Here is a 17401-nt window from a genome sequence, read left to right as displayed (position 1 = left end):
GTTGTATTGTGACAAAGGTAGACCAAGTCCATATTATGGCAGAACAGCTCAAATAAGCAAAGAGAAATGACAGTCCATCAATACTTACTAGGAACATGAAGGACAGTCAATCTGAACATTTCAAGAGATTTGAAAGTTTTCTTCAAGTGTATCATAAAGCCATAAAGTGCTATGATGAAACTGGCACTCATGAGGACCGCCACAGGAATGAATTGAGTTACCTCTGCTGCAGAGGATAAATTCATTAGAGTTACCAGCCCAAATAAATGCTTCACAGAGGGGACTGTGTGAATCAGGCCTTCATGGTGGTTGCTGCAAAAAAAACCACTACTAAAGGACACCAATAAAGAAGAAAAACCTGCAAATTGGAGATTTTTGGTTCCAACCGCTGTGTCCTGGTGAGGCGTGGTGTGGGTGAGCGGATGATCTCTGCATGTGTAGTTCCACCGTAAAGCATGGAGGGGGGGGTGTTATGGTGTGGGGGTGCTTTGCTGGTGACACTGTCTGTGATTTATTTAGTATTCAAGGCACACTTAACCAGCATGTCACCAGCATTCTGTGTGATACGCCATCCATCTTGTTTGGGCTTAGTGGGACAATCATCTGTTTTTCAACAGGACAATACCCAACCTCCAGGCTGTGTAAGGGCTATTTGACCAAGAAGAGGAGACTGATGGAGTGCTGCATCAGATGACCTGCCTCACAATCCCCTGACTTCAACCCAATTGAGATGGTTTGGGATGAGTCGACCACAGAAATTGAAGGAAAAGCAGCCAGTATATGTGGAACTCCTTCAAATGTTGGAAAAGCATTCCAGAGTGAAGCTGGTTGAGAGAATGCCAAAAGGTGTGCAAAGCTGTCATCAAGGCAAAGGGTGGCTATTTGAAGAATCTCAAATATAACATATCTTTTGATTTGTTTAACTTTTGGTTACTACACTTGATTCCATATGTGTTATTTCATAGTTTTGATTAGAAAATATAAAAATAAAGAAAAACCCTTGAATATACGTTCCCAAACTTTTGGCTGGTACTGTACATCCAAATATACTCAAAACTCAATAGTAACTGCAATGCTGAAAAAGGATCTAAGTAACATGATCAATATCTACACAAACATACATAGGCAATGGAGTTACTTAGATACCAACAAAGAATACATCAATAATGATTAACAAACATATAAAATGTGCTCAAATCAAAGAGGTACCACGATAAAGGAGCACACTATGCTGAACAAAAATATAAATGTACATGTAAGTGCTGGTCAATGTTTCGCGAGCTGAAATAAAAGTTCCCATATTTTCCATATAACAAATTTCTCAAAAATTATTACATACATGTTAGTGATAATTTCTCCTTCTTCTGATAATCCATCACCAGCAGGTGTGGCATATCAACTGATTAAACAGCATGATCATTACACAGGTGCACCTTGTGCTGGGCACAATAAAAGTTCACTCTAAAAGTAATATATTAATGTGCCCAACGTTGTTTTAGAGAATTTGGCAGTACGTCCAAACAGCCTCACAACCACAGACTATGTGCAACCACGCCAGCCAGGACCTTAACATCTGGCTTCTTCACCTTCTTGGGATGCGTCTGAATGCCCAGCCACCTGGACAACTGATGAAACTGTAGGTTTACACAACTGAAGGATTTCTGCATAAACTGTCAGAAACCGTCTCAGGAAGCTCATCTGCGTGCCTGGTGTCCTCACCAGGGTCTTACCTACTGCAGTTCAGCGTCCTAACCAACTTCAGTGGGCAAATGCTCAGTTTCGATGGCAACTGGCGCTGGAAGCACTTCATGCGTGATCCGGTTTCAACTGCAGATGGCAACAAGCGTGTATGGCGTCGTGTGGAGGAGCAGTTTGCTGATGTCAATGTTGTGAACAGAGTCCCCATGGTGCCCGGTGGGGTTATGGTATGGGCAGGCGCAAGCTCACGGACAAAACACAATTGCATTTTATGAATAGCAATTTGAATGCACAGAGATACCATGACGAGATCCTGTTATTGTAAATTGCCATTCATCTGCTCCATCACTTCATGTTTCCCCTTGTGAGCCCCCAGCAGGCCCCATATCGCAAGGATCTATACCCGATTCCTGGAAGCTGAAAATGTCCCAGTTCTTCCATGTCCTGCATACTCACCAGACATGTCACCCATTGAGCATGTTTGGGATGCTCTGGATTAGCGTGTGCGGCGTGTTCCATTTCCCACCAATATCCAGCAACGCGCACAGCCATTGAAGAGGAGTAGACACATTCCACGGCCACAATCAACAGCCTGATCAACTCTATGCGAAGGAGATGTGTTGCGCTGCATGAGGCAAATGGTGGTCACACCAGATACTAGTAGGTTTTCTGATCCACACCTCTACCATTTTTAAAGGTATCTGTGACCAACAAATGAATATCTGTATTCCAGGTCATGTGAAATCCATAGATTTGGGGCCTAATGAATGTATTTCAATTGAATATTTCTTATGATCTGTAACTCAGTAAAATCTTTCAAATTGTTGCATCTTGCATTTATATTTTTGTTCATATACTTTGAATAATAGCATCCTTTAATAATTGTGGAGGTATCAACATCGACTGGAATTAACTGAAGGTTTGTCAGGTTGCCACATTGATTGCATACGGTGAGTTAATTGGAGGTGGTGTGTTCCGCTTCTGGAGGAAGAACTGGGTGGTGATTGGGTAATTGGAAAGTCTCGTATGAGTAGGGAATTTCCTACACACACATACATACATATCTATCTATCTATCTATCTATCTATCTATCTATCTATCTATCTATCTATCTATCTATCTATCTATCTATCTATCTATCTATCTATCTATCTATCTATCTATCTATCTATCATATCTATCTATCATCTATCTATCTATCTATCTATCTATCTATCTATCTATCTATCTATCTATCTATCACTGCTCACAACCAACCAACTAGTTAAGGAGAGAGCAAAACTAGACTACTGAATATAATATGAATTAGATTAAATATAATCTGCAGAATTACCATATTTTCCGTACATTCACAGGAATGCTCTGCTTTTCCTTCCTCTTACAGCTATTTATCGTTCTCTGGTATACAGGTATCATATCATTGTGACCCGGTGCTGGTGTATGTGCCTGCCCCTAGTGGTAATGGGTATCACTACACCATTGTGGGAATACGTGTGGGAAGGAGAGATCCCAGGGAAAGCATCAGATAACTACCCACAGCCAGCTCACAGCCAAGGAGAGTACTGCAGCAAAATACAACTCCATTGGTAAAGCATATACCAATCCATTTGAAAACCAATGTGTCAACCATTGATTGAATGCAGTAGATTCAGCCATTCATTTTAACTGGCACAATCATAGGAGCGTCCCAATTGTCTTAGTTTCATTCACTCAGTTAATTTGGTGTGAGACTAGAATACTGTGGGCCTTTTTAGAAATGTAGTTCTGAAATAATTTCTGCAAACAATATTAATACCTGAACAGGCACTTCTGGTGGATTTGAGGGTTTTTCAGTGTTTGACCCAATACATTGTCATTACAATAATTGATGTAGCTATACCATTGAAAAAAATTGCTGACCCTGTACATGCACAAAATCTCTGTGTTCCCCACTGGATTTGGGAGACCCATCAGTAATCCGCATTCGAGCCAGAGATTAGTCTCACTCTTTACAGGGATTACAATGCATTCCATTAACTGGACACAGTGTATCTCATCATGCATCTTTGCTTGGAGTCCAGGCTCCGTATGTATCAGAGCGTCTCAGAGTGGAGTGCTGATCTAGGATCAGGTTCCCCCTGTCCATGTTATCGTATTGATTGTGATCTAAAACGCAAAACCAGTCATAAATCAGCACTCCTATTCTGAGATGCTTTATATATACGGCCCTAATCCCTGATTATCCATAAAGATTCAGGTCATTTGAACCCGTAAGCTAACATCTATTATGCCAGATGTCGTTTTTAACATTACAGGAGCACAGATTATAGAAACTGGCAAGCCCAACCCGACAGGTCTAGATATGAGATTTATTGGGATATGGGATTATTCCAGGACACCCTGTGAGGGCCAGTCTGTATTTCCAGGAGTTGTTGTTGTTTTGTTTGTAGGATTACACTCAGATTCGTGATCGCACACCTGGTTCTTTGTTTTGGAGAGATAGGCTTGAGGCCATAAACCAAAATCATTTACAGTGATTTATCCAGGAATGTAACCTGTGATCCTGTCCTACCTTTGACCTCGGACCAGCACATGTTTGGTGTTGTTACTTGCTCTTATCTTATTTCAGAACTGGTTCTCTTTTTTGATTGTTTTATAGTTTTGTTGTTGTTGTTGTTTATTGTTGTGAAATGCACCTCAATAAAGCTTGATATCATCTGATTTAGTTGCGAGCAACGCAGTGAAGGAAGGTTAGTGAACTTGCCTTATACACAGTTCCAATTGCTCCAGTGGGTTTGAATGGGCCACAAATACAGACTAGAAGTCATTTAGGATAAACGCATCTGCTAAATACTGCATCATTTGATAAGCCTGTTGCTGGATTTGCCATGCGTCCCTGCAAACCTTTTTACCATAGCTAGATGAGGGCTGTGAGAGGTTCTATTAGGCTGAATGTCACCCATTGTCAAACCATCAGGTCCTACTCTGTGGTTAGTTGAAAAGTAATTATTAATTAGGTCAATGATCTGTTTTCCCACCCAGCTCAATTTAACATGCTGTGACAGCTTCAGCAGACCACCAGTGTTCTCGCGTCAACTACCTGTAACCTGCTGTGTCTTACGTCATGGTTACCCTTTCTCCTACTTTATTGTAGCTCCTATTCTGAGTGCTCCTTTCCACCAACAACGTTTGCTTTCGTCATTAGATGCAGGTCCCAAACACACTGTACATGCCACAAAGAGATGCCACTGCTTCATAAGCTTTATGCCACATTATTAATCATCAGAAGATGATGCAGGTGGAGCTAGTTAATCCTTGATTATAAGATCCTAATTGTTATTGTTCATAAACAAGGTGACTACAGCTTGATTGATCACTTGATTATCCTTTCCCTGTCGGAGTTAATAATGGTTTGACCTGCATTTCAATGTGATCCCTTGTCAAAGCTGTGAACACCCGAAAAGCTAAAAGATGTAAATGCTGATTTCATAACCGAAGAGTGCTTTGGAATGTTTTCATACATGAAACATTAACTATGAACCACTCTAAACAACACCTTCTTCTAATTAATTCACTTAGCCTAACTTGTTTAACCCAAGCAGCTGTCGTCTAATGGTTTTAACCTTTTTGGAGTTGTATTCATGTGTGCCCCAACAGACTGCAATCACACCAAATCATTCATCGTCAATGCCCTTGTTATTGTTCTCAGCAAGACTATCCTTAGTCTGTGATGAAGGAGCTAACACCACTGTGAGTCTTCTCCACTAAAGAGTAGAGATTGACTTCAGGGCTCCTACATCAAAGGCTATTCAATTTCGACCTTGGGGACTGAAGTACTGCTGTATTTGGATTTATTTTTTTCTACTTGGTAGTTAAAAGGATAGTTCGGCCAAATAACTTGTGACATATTAGTTTCCTTACCCTGTAAGCAGTCTAGGACAAGGTAAAATAGCAATCCATGCTTTGGTTTTGTTTACATGCCACTATCTCCAATCTAAACTTTTGCATTCTTATTTAAAACCAATGCAAGTCAACATCCCTGATATTAGCATTTTCGCGTATTATATGTAAATGTGTTAAACATGACCAAGCCCAGAGACATACTGTTAATCTAAATCTTTAGGATGTCTATATCTGTGGGATATACAGTGCCTTGCAACCTAGAAGGATTACTTTATACTATTCCAGGTATTCGCTGCTATGAAACACTAAATAAGATCTGGTGCAACCAATTACCTTCAGAAGTCACATAATTATTAAATTGAAGGATTACTTTATACTATTCCAGGTATTCCTTTGCTATAAACCCTAAATAAGATCCTGGTGCAACCAATTACTTCATCACGCCAGGTAGTTAAATAAAGTTCACCTGTGTGCAATCTAAGTATAATATATAATAATATGCCATTTAGCAACCTTTTATCGAAGGCACTTACAGTCATATGTGCATACATTTTACGTATGGGTGGTCGGGGGATCAACCCACTACCCTGGCGTTACAAGCGCCATGCTCTACCAATTGAGCTACTGATTATTTTACTGTGATAACTTATTTTGATTTGTAAGCCAACACTTTTGAGATCAGTCAATAAATGCTTCTGGTATTGACTCTCTATATGCTGCCCCTGTCTTCATGTTGTTGCTGGACATATCTTTTAAAAATGTGTGTAGGTGGTCACCTAACTCATCAGAAAAATTGCCTCCCCTGAGAATTTTTTCAGGAGCCGCCACTGCCCAAAGGACATCCAACTTGACACAACTGTGGGCCAGCATCCCTGTAGAACGCGACACCATGTAGTCCAGGCCCTGATGAATTGAGGCTGTTCTGGTGGCAAAGGGGGTGCAACTCAATATTAATAGGAAAGGTGTTCCCTATATTGTGTACACACTAGCATATATAGTAATATGGCTTGTGGATCATTCTGTGTTAATCTTATGTAGCAGGCAGCAGGGTGTAGTACAGAGGAGAGTATTGATGACAGATAATACAGAGTAGCATAGTTACAAACCAGCAAGTGGCTATTATATTTATTAGAAAAATAAGAAATGTTTAAACCACGCCAGTTATACCAGGACCTGTGCATATTGATATTAACACCACAGTTGTAAGGCAAGCTTGACTCTCAACTCTCGTTGCAGAAAACCCCATGTGCTTCAATGAGTTAACACTCAAAAGTCTTTGTTCTTCAATTCTGTTCCAGGGGACACAGAGGTGCAGCCAGTTCCAGTCCAGTAGATCTAAACATCTGATTCAACTAATCAAGGGCTTTATGATCGGTTGATTAGTTGTATCCAGTGACCCCAGTGTTGGGTTGGAACAAAAGCCTAAACACCATGCATGTTTCCGGGATAAGTATGAAATATTAGCCAAAACATGTGGGCTCCAGCTGTGATTGAGTCAGTGCAAAAACTTTGTATCTAAGACCTACAGGCTAATGCTACTGTGATTTTGAGGATGGCTTGAGCTTGGAGAAAGGGCACTCTCTGTCCAGCTATCCTCATAGGGATGACAGTAATTTCCTCACACATATTACACAAAGCCAAATATTAAAGAGGTCATACATACTGTATGTCTGGACATTCAGGTTATGAGCCTTACATCATTCATTAAATGTAAATGTTATCACCCCAATGTATGTAAAGTTCCCCAGCTGGAGTAGCTTACTACTTAGGATTATCTAATACATTTAATCAGTCAATCAAACAATCCTTCCCACCCCATCTCAATGCATATATGCCAAAGGTGGCCTGTCCAACACTCAAAAATACTAAATGTATTGCTTTATTTGATAAAAACAAGAGGCAAATGGTCATTTTAAAGATAAATTATATCTATGAAAACTGGACACCACTCACACTCAATTGTTGTGATACCCAAATTATTGGCAAATGTATAATTTACATTGTTTTAAAGGTCTTATCTAATCACCATTAGTATTTTTTTACAAGAACAATAAAAGAGAATATCATTAACAAAGTAAGAGGGTTTGACAAGTTTGTGCTTGGTCACCATTGATGAATATCTATGTGTCTGTGTGCATTGATATTAAAAGAGTTAGATCAGTCAAAAGTTTGGATAAATTACTTCATTGCTCAAGGATTTTTCTTTATTTTTACTATTTTCATTGTATATAGCATAGTGAAGATAATGTAAACCATGAAATAACACATATGAATCATGTAGTACCCAAAAAAGTGTTAAACAAAACAATATATATTTTATATTTGAGATTCCTTCAAATAGCCACCCTTTGCCTTGATGACAGCTTTGCACACTTTTGACATTCTCTCAACCAGTTTTTTTACCTTGAATGTTTTTCAACAGTCTTGAAGGAGTTCTACACAAGGAGCATTTGTTGGCTGCTTTTCCTTCACTCTTGCGGTCCGACTCATCCCAAACCATCTCAATTGGGTTGAGGTCAGGATTGTGGAGACCAGGTCATCTGATAGAGCACTCCATCACTCTCCTTGGTAAAATAGCCTGGAGGTGTGTTGGGTCATTGTCCTGTTGAAAAACAAATTATAGTCCCACTAAGCCCAAACCAGATGGGTTGGCGTTCGCTGCAGAATGCTGTGGTAGCCATGCTGGTTAAGTGTGCCTTGAATTCTAAATATATCACAGTGTCAACAGCACGCACCCCACACCATAACACCTCCTCCTCCATGCTTTACGGTGGGAACTACAATGTGGAGGTCATCCTGTTAACCCACACCGCGTCTCACAAAGACACGGCGGTTGGAAAAAATCTCAAATTTGGACTCCAGACCAAAGGACAGATTCCCACCGGTCTAATGTTCATTGCTCATGTTTCTTGGCCCAAGCAGGTCTCTTCTTATTTTGGTGTCCTTTAGTAGTGGTTTATTTGCAGCAATCTCGACCATGAAGGCCTGGATTCACACTGTCTCCTTGAAACAGTTGATGCTGAGATGTGTCTGTGACTTGAACTCTGTGAAGCATTTATTTGGGCATTTCTTGGACGCTTGGTAACTCTAATGAACTGGTCCTCTGGCAGCAGAGGCAAATCTGGGCCTTCAGTTCCTCGTGGCAGTCCTCGTGGAGAGCCCGTTTCATCATAGCGCTTGATGGTTTTTAAGCGACTGCGCTTGGAAGAAATTTTCAAAGTTCTGGACATTTTCCGTATTGACTGACCTTCATGGACTGTCATTTCTCTTTGCTTATTTGAGCTGTTCTTGCCATAATAGGGACTTGGTCTTTTACCAAATAGGGCTTTCTTCTGTATACCTTGTCACGACACAACTGATTGGCTCAAACACATTAAGAAGGAAAAAATTTCCACAAATTAATTTTTACAGAAGACACACCTGTTAATTGAAATGCATTCCAGGTGACTACCTCATGAAGCTGGTTGAGAGAATCGCCAAGAGTGTGCAAAGCTTCATCGAGGCAAAGGGTGAATATTTGAAGATGCTCAAATATAAAATATACTTTTTTGGTTACTACATGATTCCATATGTGTTATTTCATAGTTTTGATGTCTTTACTTATTATTCTACACTGTAAAAAAATTGTTAAAATGAAGAAAACCCTTGAATGGGTAGGTGTGTCCAAACTTTTGGACTGAGTAGTGTACATGTTGGTGTGTGTGGAGTGTGTTTGTCCTTTTCAATAGACGTGGTAAAGAGGTCAATGAAACTCGACCTCAAAACAATGGAAATGCCATCGAAACGCATGGGGGAAAGAGGCTGTTGGGGAAAGATCCAGAATTCCTCATTGCCCACCAGCAAAATTACCCTACATTTAGGCTATTGTTTATGAATACACTATGTTGAGGTAAAAATCAGAGTATAAATGCTAGTATTGATGTCAAACCCTAATACATGTTCATGTCATCATCACCAATAAACTGCATTACAGTAAAAACGATTTGACTCACCACCATCGATTTCCTCTACGCCATCTATGGTACCAGTTCATACGAATGTAGTTAGCTCCCTTTAGCAGTCACTTCTTCTAAACCCGAAAAGGGACTACTTCTAAAATGTGTATGCAGCGAAAAACAGAAAAAATATATCCAAATCAGACTTAGTAACCTAGACATTGGGGTATTTATAATAAATAACAAATTACAATTTGACAAATATCTATTTTGTTAAATCCCGATTTGTTCAATGTGCGCTAATCTGTCGCTCTTCTTCTATCCCCCATGGTCTCAGTTCCATTGACTTCTTTACCGCGATCTATTAGCATTCAAAACTTGTTTATCAGAGATGACCAGTCCTGGTGATCAGGGAGATAGAGAGAGATACAGCCACAAGAACAGACAGACTAATGCCAAGCCATTGAGTAGAGGAGCCTGTGGGGATGCAGGATTGATGGAGGACTCATACTTGTAGGAGATCTGGTGGGAGACAAACAGACAAAGACAGATCTTTTAATTCTCCAAAGAATAAGGTAGACATTTTAAAACCACTTGACTCTCTTGTGTCGCCTACACTCTATTTGGTAGTCTAATGTTGTTATATCTTTTCGAACGGTTACATAGCCTGGTCTCACCTGGGGAAGAGGTAACAGTCGCGGACGCTGTCAATGCTGTGAGTCCTTGAACTTGTCAAAAACGAGCCTCTGTACTGGTATGGATCTTCATTGCTTACACTCTTTACTTCAGCCACCCCAAAGACCTCCTCAGCTGGGAGATAAGTGATCATCGCTTTCTGGAGAAGCAAGTGTAGTCCTCCACGTTGACTACAGTGCAAGAAGTGATGCTGAAAAGGCTCCCATTGTCTGTAGCAACTTCCTCCGAGTCGTGGAACGCTTGGCCTTGGCTGAGGTAAACCTCCCAAATCGCACTTGACCCTACAGAACCTCATACATTTTGCTTGAGCCACGAAACACAGTTTGGCAGTTATTTGGCTTCAAAAGCCTCATGGCATCCATCAGCAGGAAGTGAAGGGATTTGAACTGGAAGTTGCCATTATAGACATTGACATTCCCACCTTGATTCTCCACTGCATTGTTGAAATTCTTTCTGAACGCATTTCCCCCATGGTCGTAAGCCACCAATGCAGTCGTGGTGTTCCTTGACGCTTCCCGGGATTAACTTTGTAGCCACTGCTTTACCCCCAGGCAGCACTATACTCTGGACTGCTATTCAGTTCTTCTTTCAGCAGACCCCCTTCCAAAACCTTCTCCAGCATCTGCTGCCGACGGGTGAGTGTACTGCTCATCCACGGCATTAGAAGCCATGTCCATTTGCTTTGGCAGAGGAGTCACCTGTAATAGTACAGAGAATTGGTTACCTTTGTAATACAGGTGAAGTATCACAGTGTAAACAATGTATCTACATAGAGGGGGAAAAAAGTATTTATCAGCCACCAATGGCAAGGTCTTCTCCCACTTAAAAAGATGAGAGAGGCTCTGTATTTTTCATCATAGGGCGTACACGTCAACTATGACAGACAAAATGAGGAAAAGAAATCCAGAAAATCAACATTGTAGGATTTTTAATGAATTTATTTGCAAAATGATGGTGGAAAATAAGTAGTCGGTCAATAAACAAAAAGTTTCTTAATACTTTGTTATATACTTTCTTGGCAGTGACATGCAGGTTAAACGCTTTCTGTAAGTCTTCGGTTTTACACACTGTTGCTGTGGTATTTTGGCCCATTCCTCCATGCAGATCTCCTCTAGAGCAGTGATGTTTTGGGCTGTCGCTGGGCAACACGGACTTCAACCCCTCCAAAGATTTTCTATTGCTTGAGATCTGGACCGGCTAGGCCACCCAGGACCTTGAAATGCTTCTTACGAAGCCACTCCTTCTTCATTGCCCGGGCGGTGTGTTTGGGATCATTGTCTACGTTGGAAAGACTCCGTGCCACGCTTTCATCTTCAATGCCCTTTGTTGATGAAGCGAGGTTTTCACTCTCAAAATCTCATGATACATGGCCCCATTCATTCTTTCCTTTACACGGATCAGTCGCCCTGGTCCCTTTGCAGAAAAAAACAGCCCCAAAGCATGATGTTTCCACCCCCCATGCTTCACAGTAGGTATGGTGTTCTTTGACTGCAACTCAGCATTCTTTGTCCCCCAAACACGACGAGTTGAGTTTTTACCAAAAAGTTCTATTTTGGTTTCATCTGACCATATGACATTCTCCCAATCCTCTTCTGGATCATCCAAATGCACTCTAGCAAACTTCAGACGGGCCTGGACATGTACTGGCTTAAGCAGGGGGGACACGCCTGGCACTGCAGGATTTGAGTCCCTGGCGGCGTAGTGTTTACGGATGGTAGGCTTTGTTACTTTGGTCCCAGCTCTCTGCAGGTCATTCACTAGGTCCCCCGTGTGACTCTGGGATTTTTGCTCACCGCTTCTGTGATCATGTTTGACTCCCACGGGTGAGAGATCTTGCTGTGGAGCCCCCAGATCGAGGGAGATTATCAGTGGTCTTGTATGTCTTCCATTTCCTAATACTCGCTCCCACAGCTGATTTCCAAACCAAGCTGCTTACCTATTGCAGATTCAGTCTTCCCAGCCTGGCAGGTCCACAATTTTGTTTCTGGTGTCCTTTGACAGCTCTTTGGTCTTGGCCATAGTGGAATTTGGAGTGTGACTGTTTGAGGTTGTGGACAGGTGTCTTTTATGCTGATAACAAGTTCAAACAGGTGCCATTAATACAGGTAACGAGGGAGAGACAGAGGAGCCTCTTAAAGAAAAAAGTTACAGGTCTGTGAGAGCCAGAAATCTTGCTTGTTTGTGACAAAAGATTTATTTTCCACCATAATTTGCAAATAAATTTTTTAAAAATCCTACAATGTGATTTTCTGGATTTTTTTTCAAATTTGTCTGTCATAGTTGATGTGTACCTATGATGAAAATTACAGGCCTCTCTCTCATCTTTTTTATGGGAGAACCTGCACAATTGGTGGCTGACTAAATACTTTTTCCACTGTATAGGCACTCAACAAGTTATGACAGTAACATTCCAATTAGCCAAGTTCAAATTCAAGCATTGGCCAAATTAGCCAACTCTGACCCAAATTTAGGACATTAAGGCCAGTTTCCCAGACCCAGAGTAAGCTTACTCCTTCACTAAAAACATGCTCAATGGAGAGTCCAGGAAAAGGCTCGCTCTAGATCTGGGAAACTGGCCCAGAAGTCTATCTACACAGTATGATGGTTCAATCAATTAAATGTTATGGCAAATGTATACATCTTTTAATGTGTTTGGTCAAAACTCTTACCATGTGAGAGAGCGCACAGCAAACGAGGATCAATATGAATATCTTCTCTTTGGCCCTGCATTTTCCCAGCAATGGCTCCCTTGTCTGTTCTGGTGGTCAATGAATGAGGGATTGAGAGGAGATCAGACAGATCAGAGATGAGAAATGAAATGCAATCAAGAGTAAATTACATAGAATAGAAAATAATCTTAAACATACACACAGACACAGATTTACTGTTTGTCTTTCATCAGAAAATGTCCAAGTAATGTTTAACTACACAACTACTGCCCCTGCTCACAGGTATTATCTGAAAGTTTAAGTATCTACTACACAGATATTTTCAGTGTGGTATGTTCGGAGACTCAAGTGTAAGTAGCCTACAGCTGTTTTAATTAAGTAAGTTCTACTATTAATCACTCAAACTATAGGCCTACAATTCACTTTTTATAAAAAGGCCCTAAAACCTAAGCATAACATGGGACAATCAAAAGAATACAGGAACGATAAGAAATTGGAAATATACCCTCAGAGTAGTGGGGTGCTTCTTGGGTAGGATAAATCACAGAATGAGAAGAATATCAGTGTGCCTCTCTTCAGGGGCATTTGCACATATTTTCCACTCACTCTGATTACCAAAAAATGGAAAGAAACCGAGGCACTTATCTTTTCAGAGCAACTCCTTTTCCTTCCTCCTGACCATAGGAGGAAATAACATATTTTTTTCGCATCCTTTTTTTCCTCATACCATAGTTTGGGTTGGCAATGGGCCAAGTGCAGTTTTACCAAGCCGTGGCAATGGTTGATTTGTGGTTTTAGTGTTTTGAGTGGTATTTATAATAATAATAATAATAATAATATATATAGTATTTAGCACTTTTATACTCCAGGCTTTCCAAAACTCGGACCGGGGTCCCCCCTGCGTGCACATTTTGGTTTTTGCCCCTAGCACAACACAGCTGGTTCAAATAACCAATGAATCATTAAGCGTTGATGTTTTTTAATCAGCTGGGTAGTGCTGGGTAGTCCTAGGGGTGGCCCCAGGACCAAGTATAGGAAACCCTGTTATACTTCTTCCCAGGTTTGCACTTTATCGCACCACTAGAGGGTAGCAGTGACCAAATTCTCCACCCACAGTAATGCAGCCTTCATCCAATGTTTTTTTGACATGAAGTACCAACAGGTTCACGAACAGTATGTGAAAAAATAGTTCTGTATTCATGTCTACATTTGTATGTATACATTTCCTCCTTACACAATTTACTTAGCAAAACAAGCTTTATTGGTTAACAGATTCATTGCAACAAGCATTGACAAAGAGGTGATTGCACAATTCTGTGTGTGACCAAACAAGCAAACATACGCTTTACGAATAATTACTACAAAAGGATACGTTTTGAAATTGTAATACATATTATCCACATATTTGATCAATAGGATAATATTTATGGTCAGGGATTTGTTTAAAATATTGATGTAGCCTAAATCAGGGTTTTCAAACCTCTCCTCAGGGACCCCCATCCATTTCTTGTATTTTAGCTATTCCACAGTTAGCACCCTGATTCAACTAATAATCAAGCCCTTGAATGGGTGAATCAGGTGAGCAAAAATTGTGAAACATCTGGGGGTCCCCAAGGAGAGGTTTGAGAGCCACTGGCCTACATCAATATCATTTATAGGTTCATAAACATAATTATATAATCATTATACAGCTGGCCTATACTAAATAGTAACAACAAAACGTAATAGCCTAGGCATGAATCTAAATCCAAAACCATCATACCAGATATATTAGACACTTCCACATCTGTTAGACTAACAGCCATTAAAAATGTTGAAATTGTTGTCAACTCTCAGTGGCCCTCTAAGATCATTCTCAAGGTCTGTAACAGACTTATACTCTGTAACAACATCCTGAGCTGTGTTAGGGACCCAAGGCACCTCCAGACTTGAGAGGGCTGCCGTTGTTGTCGGGAGCAGCAGTAGGCATTCCAGTAGTGACTCGGAACATTGACTCGCTGGTTCTGGTCTACCCAATGCGGCACGCTTGGGACCAACCCCTGTCACCACATACATCTTACTACAGCCTACACTCAAAACATTCTTCAGCTTCGCCTCGTACTGGTTCCATGGCCCGTTGTTCATCTTCCTGTCTTGTGGCGGAGCTACCTGGTATGGGTCATGGTGGCTTTGCGGCATCTTGATTACCATGGAGTCTCGCGGGGTTGAGGTACCCGCGGTCGCACGAGCCAAAGTTGTCATCGAGAGCCTGACTCCAGCCCAGCTTGTAGTTCTGTCGGTATTGTGGAGAGCGTTCATTGCAGCCATTGTTTTGGTTGTATTTTTGATCTCACTCAAGGATCCTTTCTTATCCATTTGCTGCGATATTAGGTCAGGATGCACAAAGCTGAAAAATACAAATATTTATAAATTAGCCACTCCACTTCAAGCTTTATACAACTCATTATTACATTACTGTTATTCTAGGGCTACTGGAAGTTAGTCTGGAAATTACAATGTACGAAATTGTACTTCTAGTGCTTATTGCATAAAATACAATCGTTTTCAAACCTGCTCTACAGCTAATGTCCTGCTCTACTGCAAATAGTACACTAAGGTGTTGCATCATTCTGAAGTTGTGCAAGTCACATTAAATGGCTTCTGCACTGAATTTACAGGACATTGAAAAGGTGATAATAAAACATTTAAAATGCAAAACCTGCGGTTCATAATAAACTATGGACCCTTCTCTGTTGGGGACCCCCTGGATATCCATTTCGTAGGCAGAGTACAGAGGGATCCTCCTGGCTCGGCCATACAGAGTGGCAAAGTAATAGTGGTTACCGCCTCTCTGACAGATGTATGCAGGAGAGGCAGCATTGTAAGCAGAGAGAGACATTGGGCAGGGATTTCTAACCCCTGTGTGTTTGGTTCGAGCGGAGTGGGGAGAGCTATATTCAGACCCGACACTGGTGTATTTTTGAAGAAAGAACTTTGCAGTTGTCGAAATTTGGAGCCACTTCCCTCTGACCCCCAACAAGGAGAGCAGAGAGAGGGGATAAGAGGGACAGAGTCACCATGCAGCGCCCTGTGGAGAAAAAACATCACAGATGAACATATATTGCAATGTATACCTTTACATTATGACTGTATAAGGTAATAATTTACATTTACATTTACATTTACGATTTAGCAGACGCTCTTATCCAGAGCGACTACAGATTGGTGCCATCACTCCTATAGCCAGTGGGGCTAACCACTTTACAAATATTTTTTTTTTTGTTTATTTTATTTCTTTTTTATTTATTTATTTTTTGTATTTCTTTTTGTTAGTTTTTAACTGGAAGCCAGTGGAGTGTGCGCAGAGCGGGGTGACGTGAGAGAACTTGGGAAGGTATAAGAAGCAGGAAGTCACTAGAATCAACTCAAATCAGGTTATGAAACCACCCAAGTTCCTGAAACATTATAGTTCGTCTTTACTGTAGTCTCCCCTATCTAGAGGTTGACTTCCTGCTTCTTATTTCTGGTCAAAGTGTTTCTTAATGATCATGATGCTGTGCGATTAATTATGCTGATAATAATTTACACTGCAAACATATTGTTAATTTGTCAGCAGATACTTTAGAGAGTATATTTCCTTAAGTGCATACCTTGATTGCATGACATGAGTATTGTTACTTAAGTTTCCACTAGCCTTTTTCATTTCCATGTTTGAGATAGCTGTTGCTGTGCTCGATACAGAGAACTTTGCACTATTGCATCGATTTGGAAATAACCATAACAAATTGAATATCCAAATAATTATTTGTTAGATTTCAATCTCACCTTCTGAACTTGTTTAACAGTCCGTTGAATTGTTTCAATCCTCGGAGGTCTGTAGCTTCAGAGTAAACACTTCCTCTTACTCGTTATTATATACTGTACTCTCTCTCACACACACACACGCGCTCACACACGCGCACACACACACCTTTTCCTGCAATCTAGAGCCTTAATCATTATGCCTAATTCTATGTAAAAAATGTATACATTTTTCTGTTAGGGATGTGCATGGTTATTTGAATATCCGACCTACAACCCATACACTTATTATGGACACAGCGTGCCTACATTATTAGTTATCTTGTTATTGTTTGTTGTTAGTTGTTATTAGTCCCATCCTTCAATTCCATTCAACACCTCCCATCTATCTTTTAACACCATCCATATAGGATTTCTATTTGCCATATATATTTCAACTGTACTGTGATGCCCTGAACCTTTCTATTCTCATTGTTTCTAACAGATTGTGAATTGAAAATAAAAAAAATGTGCTAATAGTATTATTATGTTATTGATAGATTGACTATGACTTTTCAGATCACCCAGTATGTTTTAACCGACTTGCCAAAAGTACAGTTTGTTAAATATAAATTTGTGGAGTGGTTGAAAAACTAGTTTTAATGACTCCAACCTAAGTGTATGTAAACTTCTGACTTCAACTGCACCTCTTTACCTGTTCAATTGTCATTTTAAATAATGATGCACATTGATTCTTTAATA

General features: G+C 40.4%; 1 pseudogene; it reads right to left on the bottom strand.

Annotated features, from left to right (window-relative positions):
* Positions 1 to 14635: 14635 nt before the first annotated feature.
* On the bottom strand, positions 14636 to 15939 carry LOC123487366 (annotated as a pseudogene).
* Positions 15940 to 17401: the final 1462 nt, after the last annotated feature.

Source organism: Coregonus clupeaformis, unplaced genomic scaffold (genome assembly GCF_020615455.1).
Source record: "Coregonus clupeaformis isolate EN_2021a unplaced genomic scaffold, ASM2061545v1 scaf1677, whole genome shotgun sequence".
Lineage (NCBI taxonomy): Eukaryota > Metazoa > Chordata > Actinopteri > Salmoniformes > Salmonidae > Coregonus > Coregonus clupeaformis.
Note: the sequence above shows the minus strand (reverse complement) of the source record. Positions and strands in the feature narration are given on the sequence as shown.